The following is a 16,883-nucleotide window of genomic DNA, read 5'->3' on the forward strand; positions in this document are numbered from 1 at the left end:
TCTGAGAACACCTGCACCTGATTGGCTGGAATGTGTCCATAAAAATCCGGAATCAGGACACCTCAAACAAGTCTCAAATACATTGCTATTCCTGTAAGCCAGTGTCTGTCAAATCGTGTGTTTTACCGTCTTTTAAAAACCTGGTCCTGTCTTCCTTCATCCTAAAGGTACAGCCCATCCTAGTAGAAAGGTTGCTGTTCATTTCTTACTGTAAATGCTAGGCCTGAGTTGAGTAGCCAATGGCAGTAATTCTCAACCTTTTTCGTGTCAAGGACCCCTAAATTGATACACATTAGGTCACAGACCCCCATTTGATAACGTTTCGCATCTGGGACCTCCATCGAAAAAGATGTTGGTTGATATGATTAAGACCAGAATTCTATAGTTGTTAACTACAGTTGAGGAGATGATCGTGGAGGAGGTGAAACCTATGATCAGAGTAGTCACTCACTCTTACTAACTGAATTAAATAGTGAAAATAAACGATTCTCCATTTTTCTAGGGACCCCCTGGAACTCCCTCAAGAACCCCTGGGTGTTCCTGGATCCCTGGTTGAGTGACATATGGTAACTGGGCTCTGTGTCTGCAAGCTAGGTCAGTACTTGAGAACATAGATGGGAAAAATATGTAAATGTATTAAATATAAAATCAAGTTTCGAATTTTTAGACTATATGATGATTAAACATCATCTCCATCAAAAAGAAATTTGATATTGGTAGCCTTTTGTCAGCACTAGCAGTTTATTCTATAGTTCTTGTATAGTTTCTACTCTTATACAAGGTGTATACAGTATACCTCTTATTTTATTTATTCTTAATTCTTATTTTTACTTCTCTATTTATCTGTATTTATTTCTGTCTTCATGGCGCTACAACACTTGAACGAATTTCCCCTCTGGGGATCGATAAAGGCTTATCTTATCTTATCTTATCTTATCTTATCTTATCTTATTATAAAGGCTTCACCATTACTGTCAAGTGTAGGAAGTTAACACAAGAGGACACTACAGTACAGCATTAAGTGTAAGTTACACTCCCACAGAGCAGCCGTAAAACAGGCTTTTAAAAATAAGCAGCACCAGTATAAAACAGTTAACACAATTCCCTACATACAGTACATGAGGATACTATATCCCCTTTGGTCATGCTCGTGTGAAAAATGCAATATGTTTCTCACACCACCAATATCAGTCTTTAAAATCCAATAGTATGTGGGAGAAAAAAATTATATCCATACCAACTATGTGCCTTATCCTTAGAAGTAGATGCCTTAAACATGTCGGCATCTTGCTCGTCTCGCATACACAATATGTCCCACATTCATATGTAACTTTTTCAAACTGAGGACAAAACAATATCCTACTTATTGGACTACAGTAGGGCTGCACGGTTATGGCCAAAATGATAATCACAATTATTTTGATCATAATTGAGATCACGATTATTTATCAGGTACATGACACAATATACATGTTTATTTTGTTTTAATCATGATGTACAACTTTTCTATTAACATTTTTATTCACAACACATGAAAATCTTTTTTTTTTTAAACACCCCTTTGTTGAAGTAAACTGAGAGTGGTAAATCCCAAACTCTTTAATGCCTAATAGTTTTACTGTGTGATATTGAGATATAACCTGAAGACCCCTCAATTCTTAATGAAAATGTGAAGTCAGTTTTTAAAGATTGACATATCATGTATATATGAAGGATATTGGCGACAACATATCTTTATGCACTTTCACATTTAAATAAACAGACCTGGCTTTCACTTCCATGCTGTGCCACATCCCTGCTAAAATACAAATTAGGGCTGCATGATGTTCGAAAAAGCAGACATTGCAATATTTTGTTTTCAGCTATCATATATAAAACTACAGGAATGTTCACCCTAAATTGTGTAGGTTACATTCAGGAAAGTTTTTCCCAGGCTGCTGCTGTATAGGGTGCACGCAGCGGCATGACAACTACACAAGACTGAAGCCAAAACATCTCGATCGCCGGCTGTTAGTTTACGAAGCTCTCGATTTGATATTCAGCAGACTTTCCTATAAGCAGAGCATGCATTTCAAACGTTAATATTGCAGGCAATTATGTTCATTTAATTGTGAGATGCCAATATCGTGATCTTGATTATTATTTGATTAATTGTACAGCCCTAGACCACAGGCGTAATTATTGAATGTGCTATGTTGTCACCAAAGGATATCAAGACATTCAGTTATGCTGTAGCCTCAACGAGTTGTGGATTAATTATATTGGTAATTCTGAATATTTTCCTAACCTTACCTGTTCTTTGTTACCAGGCTGCCCTTTGACCCTGCTAAAATACTCAGTTACGTCCATATTGCTGGTGTTTTTAATGAACTACACCTCTTCTGCACATTTTGTACATAGCACATTCAGCAGTTCAACAAATTGTACAAACCATTATTAGATATTTGTGTTTTTATTATTTAGCAGTTGTTATTATAATCTATTCATGTATTTTTTTCTTTGTATAAGTGAACATAGTTGTGAGTGTGATAGGCTACCTATACAAAAATAAGGTTCAGACACAAACTAAGTCTAAATGCCAAAAAATGAGAAACTCAAAGCAGAAGATGAGTGTATACCTGGTGGAGTGTACTGGTTGGATGTTGCAGTTAAAGCATACTGTATGGTAAACAACCCCAAACTAATTCCCAAGATGAACGCTTCCCTTTGGAGGGCTATTAAAGGCAAATCCCTCTTTTACCGCAACTATACAGCAATGTATCTGTGTCAACACAAAATGGCTAAAGCAGAGGAGACGACTGCTTTCCACTGCAATCAAATTTTTGTGCCAAACTGATCGGAATTAAAACAATTGTTTTAATTACTTAAGCATGACAAGATTCACAACCTTGCAAGAATCTTATCAAAAGCTCTCACACTTATTTATTTTACAGAGATCAGGAGAAGGAGCAGGGTTTTAAAGGTACCTTGAATTTTAAACTACTAGTAGCACTATGGAGCAATGTTTTTGTGAGTAGCTCCCCGTTTTGTTTGTATTGTGGATGCACAGGTGGATTCTACTGATCGACACTTAGTGGCAGGACAAACATATGCACCAAAAAAAGGAAAAGAAGAAGACTGCTAGCAAGGACGCATAGGGGTAAACAATGCAGGATTAAAAATATTTCAAGAATAAGCTTTGCAAATGTTTTATGAGGAAGGACCTTGAGGATACACAGTGCGTTTTAGTGAGAAACACTAAATATAAATTGTGTTTGTTCACAAGAAGACTCCCCTGGGCACCTTTAATCATGTAAAATGTAGATTTTTGTTATCTATCCAAAATCCATCACTTATAGTGATATCCATCCTGTGAAAACAACCCCATCTAATTGAGTTTTACTAATTAATCAATGTTATGTTCCTGCTTTGTCGGCAAGCTTTTGTTTTCCTCATCATTCAAAGTACTCCTTTTCAAACACCAATTTAGCATCTGTTTGTTAAATACTATTGATACAACTTGAATTTAAAAACTTTACATTCTGACCTCTGACAGCCGCAACCTCTTTTTTTTGCACTTTGTTAAGTCAAAGAGCTTTTTAATAGCCATTCCACAGAAATGTGACAAGATGACAATGCATTTTCCATATGTCTGAATGGGACAATGAGTCATCTGACCTTTGCAACACTGATGCCAATGCAGGGGTCGATGCTCCGCTTTGATTTGAAAGAGGGAACACAGGCTTCTTTAATGCCTATAGGATTACCATTTGTTACACTAGGATCATTATAGCGTATAGTATTGTACCTTTAAGGAATTGATCAACTCTGTTCAGCAAATACTGTAAATCTTAAATCTCACACAGAATGTGTAAGGAACTATATCCCAAGGATTGGATCTTGTTACTGGGTATTGTCATGGGATTAACCCATGAGAGTTAAATCATAGGTTAACCACACTAATGTCATGGGATTAACCCATGAAAGTGGGTTAATCCCATGGATAAATGGGTCAAACAAAGGTTGAATACAGATTTATAATCCCACATCAGACATGGGTTTTGTGTGAGAGCAGTATACAGTTAAAAAGAACGTACATAATTGTAGCACTCCTAAAAAATTCTAGTCATTTCTGCGTGTCCAAAATGATATATTAAATAACTGTAAGTGCATGAATTTGAATGTCAGATGAAACGAAAATACTCATGACATTTATGAGTGTTATAAATGTGACCGTTCCCATTCATTAGGCTTACAGAATGTAAAGTGCTCTGAAACAAATTTGTGATTTTGGGAAAAAAAAAAAAAAACTGACTTGATTTAAACCCTACTGCTGTGTTTTGTGCCTTTTGGGGTGGGAGCTTCAAATCACTGCAAAAGCGAAACGTCTGATCATTTTTACAAGTTAGTTAGAAATGTCACCCTGAATTTATGATGTCTTGTCAAAAACTGTGTCCTGCAATGGCTTCTTTTTTTCCAAAGGAGTACAGAAGCCATATTTACCGAGTGAGAAAGTAAGAAGTAGAAGCAAATGAGAGACTGCATTCCTTAAATTTCTAAATGGATGATCAACATGTCAGCATGACTGGCCGTACTAGGGTATTGTTTTCTGTGCTCGTGCCCTGAATAGCACAGCCACGCTTCTTGTAGCAGTGGACATCATGGGCTGTGTGTGGTGGCTGGTCAAGCCATGAGACACACAACACAGTCAACACCAATAGTGGGCAATTTCAGCTCAAGACGGAACTAAACTGGTTCATCTTCTTTCACACATTTTTCCTGAGAAAAATATTTATATATAAAATAACAATATAAAAATAAAGACCTTTAAGAACTATTGCCATCGCAGCCCACATCTATGGTATATTTTAGCAATTAAAATGTGGTGTTGTGCATATTGAGACAGCTGTTTCTCAGTTTAAAAAACAAAACAAAAAACAATTTCCTCAAAAATAGTGACTCCCATGGATGAGATCGAGGAAGATTTACATGTTGTTGTGAGTTGACTTTTTGCAATTCCTGTCGGCATATTTCTTCAGTTGACATAACTCCACATATGTCAGTCACTACTAATTGGTTAAAATAAAACAAGATAACACCCCTCCCAAAGAGGAAACAGCTAACATGAGCACTAAACCAAGTTAATGTGTAAAAGTAAAAGTTCACAGTATATACTATACAGTGGAAATCAAAAAGCTTGGGACAGAATCATTCCTATACAAATGCTGTTTAAAAAATAGTGATCATACTAATCAAGTGGTCCGCTTACATGGTTCATTTTGGGTCTTTTCATACATGACAACATATGGAGCAAGCCAGTAAATAGCAAAGTGGTCTGTTTCATTACTTTCTATTCATGTAATAAATATACAAAATGTCAATTAGATTATAATCTGCATGAGACATGATGCATAACAACAAAAATTTGGTTATAATAATCATCCACTTATAGTGATCAATTTGACCCAGACAGACATGATCGTTATAAGCGGTTTCCACTGTACTATCAAAATGAAAACTAGCCTCTCTATTTTGTATTTGTAGCAAATTATTTCATGTCCATCATCTACATTGTCTTGATCGTTATCTTTTCAGTAAAACAATTCTTAGTTGCCAAGTTCACTCTAATGCATTATATGGAATTTAATGTCTTGTTTAGAAATTGACAGCAGAGGTCCTTTGCTCTTTTAACAGGATAAAATAGTGGGTTAATAATGTATGACTGTGAGTGACCGTAGGCGACGAAGAGAGACAGGGGAATAACAGGAAGCAAACTACACAAACATATGAGGATGATTTCTGAGAAAGTGGGGTAGACACTGAAAAATGTATGTGCTCATTGCACTGTCAGGCATTTTTCTGGGAAAATCTGTAAGCAGCCGGCACATTCTAAGCCTTTAACACCCCAGTTTTTGGTTTATTTATAGAACAGATCTATCTAATCTTGAGTTAAGAGGTTCATTTCAAATTGCATAAAAATGTATGTGTTTAACTTATGAAATAAAAAAAAGAAATTGCCCTGAAAGTATATGTCCCCAGCCTCCCACTCCAAGTGTCTAGGCTAAGCCCCAGACGTCAAATCCTAGAATCGCCCCTGGTCAGCATATAGATTTTCTGTAAGAGGAGTGAAGAAAAGCAGTCACCCAACAATAGAAAAGTTAATGCACCAAGACAGAGCGCACACAATGTGGGGGAGGAGCTGGGCCAATACTTGGGGCCCACACTGGTCCCAGATGTAGCCTATGGTGGGGGTGGATAGGGAGTGAATATGAGAGAGACTAGTGAGGTCTCAGAAGGATGGAACAACTGAGAGCATGAGACACTTGAATGGCCTCTAGCAAGACTCTCTGCACAGATTGTTTTTTGATAGAATCAAAACAATAAGTTGGCAGACATTCAGACGAAGCAGAGAGGGAACGGTCTAGTACCAGAAGTGTGTTAACATGACCTCTCATGGCGAGGGAAACATGGATTGTGCAAGTGAGAATAACACAGAATGTTTGCACACATATTATGCACAGTTCACCAAACTGTATTTTTGAAACATATTTCACATTACATTCACAGAGAGAAATGCTGTTGCTTTTACAAAGGGAAACAAGTTAATATAGATTTGAAATAACCACCAGGAAGCAGGATCAATTGCTTATATTATGTAGGAGTCCAGGGTTATCTCCACATATTCAAACTAGAGGTAGACCGATTAATCGGCGCCAATAGGACGAAAATTGGTTAAAACTCCACAAAGACCAACCGCCACATCTTACGTGTAGGCTACAAGTGCTGGACAACAACAACAATGGTAGGAGAAATTAATAAACATAGACCGGCACGTCCGTCCTTTCTCCCTATGCATGTTTCAGCTTTTTCTTCATCCAGAGCAAGTACTCTACCTTCTGTCAACATTTTGATATTCCATATCATAGCAACCAGACGCAACCAAAACGCAGCTGCATCTTGTTGCTCTTCTTTGTTCTGCATTTAACGATAAATTAAAAAGCAACAATATACTTAATAATAGCCAAACAGTAAAGCTTATGTATACAGCACTAAAATCGGGATAAATAAAGTAATTTGCAAAAAAAAACAATAATACCGCATATAGCACTGTTGAGCCAATCATTATCACAGCAGGGGGGATTTCTTCACCAAAACAGCCCTATTTACAAACTATCATTATAGGCTACTGCAGAAGTAAAAAAGACTTTGCTTTTTGCTGCTCCAAACTATCGTTATTTTATCAACCTTTAAAAATTAATTATCGGTCGACCTCTAATCCAAGTTTTGCATAACATACAAACAAGATGTGTCATCGAAAATACAATGTACAGCTTAAAGATATTACCAAATTATCCTAATATTATGGGCAATTTGATGTTAACAAAAATATATAGTCAGCATTATGTCAATTTCCAATGATAAAGTCAACTCATGCACAGTCGAGGCAGCATGCCCTGAAGTGTATCCATGTCTTACCATGACTACCAGATTCAAAGTGACTTGGACATGCAGCTCCAACTTTACAAAGACAGCCTTTGAAGCTCGCAGTTCAAGGCATCCTAGTCCGCATGTATAACATGAATTCTTAGAGTGAAATGTAGCCAGCTATAAAGGCAATGAAATGATCCACATCAGCTGGATAAAATCTGAGAATTAGTTGAGGTGGTTCTGCCTGTACTTGTGAGGAAAGGCTTTGTTGTCACTTCATACCCTCGGAACCGACGGGGCCACCGACCAACAAAAGAAAAAATACTATTAACAATTCAGCCTTGTCAAAATCAATAATTTTCCCCCAGAGACCGTGACATCTGTAGGAGGCTGGGGGAGAATCATTAAAACAGTAGTGAGAAATCTTGACAGCAGCTTGGCATCACGCTCCTGTTACAACATCTCAATGAGGAAAGGTGCTGTCTGCTCGCTGGGAAATTTGATTCTCTCAGTTCTTAGGAGATATGAACTCCTTTTTGCTCTCTCTCCATGAGTGTTTCCACTGATACGACTAAAACCTTATCACAGATAATTTCACCCCTTAATTAAACTTGTTATCAAAGAACAACTCTAATCGTGTAAAGAGAGCTGCTTGGTTTCCATGCTGGAAGATGTGAAACAACAACTGATCAGTGAGCACATCTAATGCATGTTCCCAGGGCTCTATGCTCCCAGGATCCTACTGTACGTCTCCTTAACATAAAAAAAACAATAATGTCCAAACCTTTAACATATTAACCAAAGACTACAATCTGATTGTACAACACCGGTAGTAACTCAATCCATCTTATGAGTCTAAAACCCTTGACCTGCAGTTAGCCCAAGCCTCATACCATACCATAGCCCCTTTGACTCTTATTAACCAGTATCTGATACTTTAACCCTGGTAACAAAGAACCTGGGATATAGGGGGGACATGTCTGAGGATGGAGAGTTGGGAGATTTTGGAAAACAATTCTATGACAACAATATGCTCTCACTCTGCACTTAAATAGACTCGCTTATCTATCATTAAAAAGGTCACTTTTAAAACTGGGAATAGAGCAGCTAGCTTTTGAAACACTCCCTGCAGATGAATATTTAATGATAAAACTAAATGTAAGATATGCATAGAAAAGCAGAGAATACGGTTTTCAGGGCACATAAATACTATTTTACAGTTATATGAGAAATAAAATACATCTTGAAAAAGTTATAAAAGTGATATTTAATATACAACGAATGTCACACTTGTTTGCTTTAAAAAGTGACTGATTAAAGAAACGGTGTTTGATGGATTTGACGAGCCACTGAGGCTCGTTGTGCAGAAACATTACCTACAACCCTTGATTTAGATTTTCCATATGAACAGCCTTAAAAAACAAATCAACCAAACCAACAGCTGGTCACGCTAGAATTTGGTAGGGACAGTAGGGGCATGTCCCTACCAATTTCCAGTAACTACCGAATTGTCCCTAGAGATTTTTATTGAAATATAACCACTGTCATGTCAAATTTGCAATACAGGACGACGGCTACTATAGCCTATAGTTATTTTGACTTGCAAAAAGTTTGCACTGCTGTGAGGCGTCTTTCCTCTGACTGGTATCTGTGTCGCTGTCTCTGTGTCACTCTCGCTTATAGACCCCTTTGCTCTGTTGGGACCATCTCCAGACTCCAGGATGCTTTCCACTCAAAAGCTTGGGGAAAAGCAGCTGTGAGCTGCCCTTTATCGGCAGTGGTGAAGTTAACATTTGTGTGGACAATAAACCACACAATGGTGAGATTTATGCCTCATCAGAAGTGTTTTTGGTTAGTTTTGGTTTTCTACCACTGTTGAAGAGCAGTGCACAGATGCTGCCCTAAACATTGTCTCATCCAGTCCCAAACAGGGTTAAGCTATGTGTCTGTCAGATGGTCTCAAGGGGATACTACCATATCAGCAGAGCAATAACAGAATGCACAGCGGTATATAGGGGTAGATAAACTTTTCCTTCAAATATTATAATTTTATTGTCATTAAATTATGACTTTATCGGAATATTACAACTTTTTTCTTAAATATTATGACTTTATTCTCATTAAATTACAACTTTTTTCTCTTAATGTGACTATTTTCTCAAATCAGAGAATACAGTTATGTGAGTTTTGAATGTGCAGAACGTTTTGAATATGTGCTGAAACACATATGAGCTATTAAAATCCAGGGGTTTAAACAAGAGACATTAAATGAGAAAAGTTGATCTACAGAAGAATAAATATTTGAAAGCCACACAGAATGCCTGAGAGCTTGACTGCAACATATTCCATTATATTTGCAATTGTCACCAGTGCCTGAATTTCGTGTTGTCCTCTACATAAATAAAGACATTTCCTCCATAGATAAAGCCGAGCTGGAGTCTGCCGTCTATGAGCAGCAGTCAATCACTCGCAAACTCCGATCAAACGGTCAAATTAAGCAGCGCTGATCAAATATGAATCAATATTCTGTTGTTGTAATGCCTATTTCTCATGTAAAATGTTTTCAAAAACATCTTGTAGTGTACCGTTTAGCTGTAAATGAGAAAGTTTGTGACCCGGCAGCCATGTTGAGATTAAGTTGAGGAAATAGCAAGCACAGCCCACCAGTCGGAGCAAACTTTCTCGTTTTACAGCTAAACAGTACACTACAAGATGTTCCTGAAAACATTTGAGGCGAGAAATAGGCATTGCAGTAACAGAATATTGATTCATATTTGATCAGCGCTGCCTAGTTTGAACGTTTGATCGGAGTTTGCCAGTGATCTACAGCTGTCTTCGTTGAATGAACAGCCAATAGGAACGCACACCTTCTGAAATGACCTGTGATTGGCTAAAGTCTCCTATCAAGGGCTAGATTTTCTAAAGCCTGAAAACAGAGCCATGACGACGTGCGAAAGTCTAGGTTTCTCTCACAACACTTGAATTACAATATGCTGAAAGGTCATTTTGGATTTTTTGCCCAATGATGCCAAAAGTATTCAGCCTACTGGCACTTTAAAACCTGTGCAGATCTGTTAGTAGCTTTTGTTTGTAGGGCAAGACTCCCAACAATTCTGAAGCACTGTTAAAAATTTAGTTTCAACCTGAATAGATGATCTGAGCTGCATAAGATATTACATTTTGATTAAATATTTCCACACAAGTTAAGTTGTGATGACTCAAGGGGTGCGCATACTTTTGCACTTTTCATTCATTTAAATTATATTAGCTTCATAAGAAAAAAGACAAAATGGCAGCCCGACTTCTAATGACTTGCAATGCTCTGTGAGCAGTTTTGTTGATGAAATGTTATTCAACCACATTCTCCCACAATGTGAGGGAAGGATGAGTTGATTTTGTATTAATGATAGTCCTATAGAAAATAAAGCTAACAGCTCTTTTGCCGGGCATTGTGGGGTGTGGTCTTGAGCAGACTAATAGACATGAAAAGGAACTTAAGAGAATAACCTCGTTCTTTCTTGCTGCACCAAACTGCTGCTGACACTATACTTTCAAGCATTGCTGGATCATCTACTTTATTGTCCCTCCTGAAACAACCAAGTGCTCTTCTCTTTTTTTTTTTTCGTCTTTATAGTCCAGTGTGGGATAATGTCATATAAAAAGTGAAGGAAACAGCAGAGGAGTCTAGCCAATCTAACATATGCCCATGTTGCATTCTGTTGAAAAGGCTAAGTAATCAACTGTCTCCAACAACCCACAATATGCTAATCTGTATATCTTAAAGATGAGGAAATACACAATTAGTCAAAAACCTGTTTGCTGTAAGTTGAATGCAGCTCCATATTGCAGCATCGGACAATACAAACCCAGGGGTTAGGAGAGTTAAAATTGATGTGTTAGACAAGAGCGCTACAACTATTGATTGCTCTGTGTTGTTTCTATTGCCTCATCTCTCATCTCTTAAACAGTATCAAACATGTGTGCAAGAGCTGGAGCGAGAGGAGGCAATCCTGTTCCAGTAAGCAGGGCTACCATGGCTACCGTAAAGCCCAGCTTCAGTACAACAACAGGGGGTTCCATGGTGTTCAGCCAATATCGCTTCCTCTCCCAGGAGACGGAGAACACAATGCACTCCGGACTGCCATTGATTGCATAGTCTCACCCATAAATTATGGCTGTTCCTTATCCCCAGTAACCAGGCTTTATACTGCGAATGGCATAAAGTAACTGAGCCAAAAACATTTAGATGATTACATACAGGTGGCCCCAGTAACAGAACCAGACTTTATAATGCGAATGGCATAACGTTACTGAGCCAAAACATTTAGATGATTACATACAGGTGGCTGTCAAACCCTGTAATTTTGTTTTATCAAATGAGGAATAAGAAATGGGCTACAATTTAGGTGAAAATAATTGGGGGAAAAATCCTTTTTGACACCAGCTTTGTAGTTGTGTTTTTCCTTTTCCAAAGTCAAAGCAAATTGTTTGTTAAGTTTGCCCAGAGGGTCAAAGTGATAAAAACAGCAATTATAAAATGTCATCTTGATTACTAAAGCATGCTTAGCAATGGTTAACTGTCTATTATAATAGCATAATCCTGAATATCGATGTAGTCTATACTGTAAAAAGACAGAAAGAATATCCTAAAGGTTAAACAAATAAGCCTTGAATAAAATATGGTCTTAAGCAGATGGTTTTAAAGTGATACATGCATGCAGTTATTTTCCAAAGGGCAGAGAGAGTCTGTCCACGCTTGGCAGCCTGGAATCACAGCTCTTGACTTGTCCGCCTCTAGTCAATATTCAGTAAAAGATATATTTAAGAGTTTATATAGGTCTTGTTAAGAAAATTACTGCAACTACAAATGTTTTACTCATGCTGCCACATCAAAGGATGGGAAATGTTAAAATGCATTGTTTGAGGGACAGATTGAACTAGTGCAGGAATCATTAGTTTATTATTCAATTAGAAAATCATCAGTAAGTTAAACCTGCAGTAGGCAGAATGTTTTTGGCATCATTGGGCAAAAATGCCATAATATCCTTTCAGCATATTGTAATTCAAGTGCTCTGAGAGATAACTAGACTTCTGCGCCTCCTCATGGCTCTGTTTTCAGGCTTTAAAAAATCTAGCCCATGACGGGAGACTTTGGCCAATCACAGGTCATTTCAGAGAGAGAGCGTTGCTATTGAGCGTTCCTATTGGCTATGCTCCGCCTGGTGGGCGGTGCTTGGTATTTCCTCAACTGATCTCAACATGGCTGCCGGGTCACAAACGTTCTCATTTTCCAGCTAAACAGTACACTACAAGAAAACATTTGAGGCGAGAAATAGGCATTACAGTAACAGAATATTGATTCATATTTGATCAACGCTGCTTAATTTGACCGTTTGATGGGAGTTTGCTAGTGATTGACAGCCTGCTCATAGACGACAGCTGGACAGCAGACTCCAGATCAGCTCTGACTGCTTGTTTTCCTCCAGTCTGTGAAATCTTGCAGATGTCATTAGGAGCACCTGCGGTCACTGGAGGACACAGAGGCACATGATTTGTTCATGTCTCATGCACTACTGTCAGGATATAGTGACCGTTTTATAAAAATAAGTTTTTTTTTCATATTTGCTCCATTTCTATCCACTGCTGCTTTAATTGACAACAATTTATATAATCAATTTAGTCATTTTACAGGCAGAAATGCCAAACAAAAGGTGGTCCCACCTTCTCAGATGTGAGGATTATATGCCAAAGAGAGCCAAAGTCACGCCCCTTCCGGTGGATGCCATGGGACCTCATTTAGGAAAAAATGTGAACGGTAGACAACGGAGAGGGATAAATATTTTTTTGATCCTATTTGAATTGCGCCACGAATCACACCTATGATGTTTTATCAATTTAAAACAGAATTTTTCAAGTCAAGAAAGTCTCAGTTTGTTGTAGGTTTGTCGTAGTATCATTTAGTTTTGTGTGAAACTGCTCAGTGAAACACATCTCTCGTCTCACACAATATACGTCACCAACACTAGCAAACTTAGCTATGACCACGCACAGATGAAACGTTATCTGACCTGATGTGTTTTATCCAGCAACTCTTGGTCTTTTTTTATCAGCTGAGAAGAGAGAGAACGATCACACCCGGTGCTCGTGTGAGTACATCCCAGTAGGAAACACACGGGCATCGTAGCTTCAGAGAGAGAGACGTCACTACGCAACTTTTGGTTGCGTAGTCTTTCTAATTACGTATTTTCACAGCCTGAAACTTCAACAGTTTTACAACAAACTGTGAATTTCTTGACTTGCAAAATTATCTTATAAATTGACAAACATATGTGTGATTCATGGCGCAATTCAATAAGGATCAAAAAAATATTTAATAAGGATCAAAAAAATATGTATCTCTCCAGGTTGAATATTGTTCATATTTTTTCCTAAATTAGGTCCCATGGCGGTCCACCGGAAGAGGCTTGACTTCGACTCTTTAATAGTAACCATTTTCCCACAATTGATATAATTATCCTATAACAAAAATATTTGATGGTTTAATTGAACGTGAAAATACTCATTAGTTGCAGCCCTTGACTTTTTTTTAAAATGCATTGTGATGAACATGATGTTACGAATGTAGGAATAGCTCACCCATATTATATTTCTTTCTTTCTCCTCTAAAACTCAGAAGCCAAAAGCCACAGCACACTACACAACAGAGACATTTTGTTTCACTAAAACATACATAAATTATTAGATTATTTTAGCCTCAGCAGCTGCAGGCTGTGCCTTCTTCCGGCTAATAAAATGGCATGGTAAACATATACCAAGAAAGAGAGCCACATAACCCTGACAGTGAACCTGAGCATGCCTCCTTGCCAATCAAATGTTCAGATTCTAAATACAGACACTATGTGACCCCTAGAGGCATGTGAGACCCCACATCTCCAGTTACAGGAAGAGAATGTGGCACATTACACTGGCTCACAAAAGCTTTGGTCTGACTCCTGCTGCACTGTGGAGTTCACTTAGCCAACCTCAACACACTATACAGACTCTATTGATCATTTCAAGGCAGAAAGAAGATATGTAGCACTGGCTGATCATAGGCTATATGGATGAATAGCCTATCAATAGCAATCAGTGCTTTAGCAGAATATGCCAACTCTGAATGCACGTTGTTTGCCGTAATGTTAATCAGGGGACAGTTGACACTGCAAATTGCAATGTGTTTCACGCAGCCTGTCAGGTTTCTTAAAGGTTCCATATTGTGATAATTTTCAGGATCATACTTGTATTTTGTATTTCTACTAGAACATGTTTATATGCTATAATGTTCAAAAAAACATTTATTTTCCTCATATGTTGGCCTGAATATGCCTGTATTTACCCTCTGTCTTAAACGCTCCGTTTTAGCGCATTTCGACGGAATAGCGACGATATTGAAAAAGAATTGCGTTGCTTTAGGCAACCGCTTGGGTCCATGTGTACTTCCTGTCAGCTGATGACATTCACATACACTGCAACCAGGAAATAAACTGGGACACATTAAGAATGTTTACGTTTAAATCTGTGTGAAGGGTCTAAATATTGTATCTTTGTGACATCACAAATGGACAGAAATCCTGACAGCTTGTTTCAAATGCAGAGTTTCTGAATACGGACTGTGTGTATTTCCCTGTGGTTTGAGCATTTCGATACTTTCACAGTATTTATATAGGACTTAAGCCTGCTTTATAATATTAAAAAAAACATGAAAATCTCACTTTTTTATAATATGGGACCTTTAAACTAATTGTTCTCATTGTTAAAAGTGCTAATAGAGACTTGATATAATAGATGTAAATCACATTCTTCCTTTTATTTACTCCTCTACTTCATGTTTTTTTTTACATTTACATTTATCCTTTGGTATTGCAATATATTGCTATTAATTGTTTTTTATTTGTTTGTTTTATTGACACAACAAACATGAATTACTTATGTATTGTTTTCTTCCATTTACATGCATGTTCTTTTTTAAATATCTATATATTGTAATTTGCTTAATGAATTGTATATATGTGTGTGTATATATATATATGTATATGTATATATATATATATATATATACATATACATATATATATATATTGTTCATCTGACAGTCATGCCAATAAAGCAAATTGAATTGAATTGACTTGACTATAAAGTACTGTTACACTTGCAAAGTGAGGCAAAGTCTGTGTGCTTCTTCGCTACTAGTTAAAAAACCTTTGAGTCCATAAATAATTCAAAATCTTTTGCAAAAAGATTAGTATGATTTAACTAGATTAGATTAGATATAACGAGTTTATTTGAACCGTGCGCAAAAAAATGTCAATTAAACAAAAGAGGCAAAAATTGTCAAACAAAAGACATGTATGCAAACACACAAAAAGGCGAGAAGCTAAACGGTTTTTTGAAATTGCAGTATTAACCAACCAACCAACCGCTCTAACGGTTAAACAGCCGTTAGTGCAGATGTGGAGCCGTTATTCAAAAGTGTCAGTTAGTGTCAGTTAGTTAGCTTATAGCTACTCCACTTAGCACTAGCAAGCCTTAGCTCGTCTCTCTGCCCGGACAGAGGCTTTCAGCACCGGGGCTCGCTGGATAGCAGTGCTCGGAGGAGTGCGGCGGGGAAACGCCAGGTAAGCACGTTGTAGTACGAAAGTATTACAGTGCAGAGATTTATTATTAACACCGCCAACAATGAGACAAAATGATGAATGAAAACCTCGCCTACGCTAATGTTAGCTGCACAGCGGGTCAGTGTAATGCTACCAAGCTGCTAGCAACAAGAAAGAGCAAGCATCCACCACAGCATCCTCCTAACTACGTACCTTTAACCGTTGGAGATCACACCTCTTTGCTAGGTCCACAAACTGTCCTGGTTTCACTGAGTATTCCCCAAAAAAATGGTGTCCCTCCTTCCTTGTTCAGTTAAACCCACGGTGCTTGAAGAGGAGTGACTCAATCCTGGACGCTTTCCTCAGACTTGTGGTGCTGAATCTGAGGCTATAATATACACGCTTCTGTTCTGTCGGTGTCTCTCGGAAAAAAAATGCCTCCTCCTCCTTCCTATAAGGCTGCTGCCCTGCGAAATAATGAGCCCTCTCACCAGCGCTCCGACGACAACAACGGAGTAGGCAGGTGCAGATGATGGTGCGCTAGTAAAACGGAGAGGCTTGCGATATAGTGGGCTGTGTGGTCGGTGGTTCCAGGGTTGACCAATCAGAGAGAGAGTCTCCGTGGTTGACGCATGCGTGGTTCAGACTGTGAGGACGCAGAGCTGAACACATTGTAAGGGAGGATTTCTGAGCTTTGACATATTCTGGGAGGGTTTCAGCTGTAGTAATACAAACTAAGAAGAACAGTATAACATTATTATAACAGCCTAACTGTGTTTGTACTATAATACTATATACTCTATATAGATAATTCATACGACACCTTCTCACACAAAAAGTACC

At 37.9% G+C, this 16,883-nt stretch overlaps 1 protein-coding gene and 1 long non-coding RNA gene across 13 annotated transcripts in view; one reads left to right on the forward strand and one right to left on the reverse strand.

Annotated features, from left to right (window-relative positions):
* Positions 1-16,628, reverse strand: part of ctnna2 (catenin (cadherin-associated protein), alpha 2) — a 382,091-nt gene extending 365,463 nt beyond the window's left edge. For 3 of the 9 annotated variants that reach the window (XM_074630002.1, XM_074630008.1, XM_074630009.1), the window contains exon 1: positions 16,254-16,626. The gene's annotated coding sequence lies outside the window, so the exon portion shown is untranslated. Of the gene's footprint in view, positions 1-16,253 lie in introns of all 9 variants that reach the window. The other 6 variants (XM_074630004.1, XM_074630003.1, XM_074630005.1 and 3 more) reach the window with 3 other exon arrangements.
* Positions 116-4,778, forward strand: LOC141764651 (uncharacterized). 4 transcript variants are annotated; one of them, XR_012593290.1, is made up of 6 exons: positions 116-167; positions 503-594; positions 960-1,023; positions 2,934-2,962; positions 3,050-3,139; positions 4,462-4,778. It is a non-coding gene; the product is annotated as an uncharacterized LOC141764651 (long non-coding RNA). The 4 variants fall into 4 exon arrangements; XR_012593289.1 differs by lacking the exon at positions 2,934-2,962; XR_012593288.1 differs by lacking the exon at positions 4,462-4,778 and having other exon boundaries at positions 3,050-3,175.
* Positions 16,629-16,883: the final 255 nt, after the last annotated feature.

The sequence above is a fragment of the Sebastes fasciatus genome, chromosome 3 (assembly GCF_043250625.1).
Source record: "Sebastes fasciatus isolate fSebFas1 chromosome 3, fSebFas1.pri, whole genome shotgun sequence".
Classification (NCBI taxonomy): Eukaryota; Metazoa; Chordata; class Actinopteri; order Perciformes; family Sebastidae; genus Sebastes; species Sebastes fasciatus.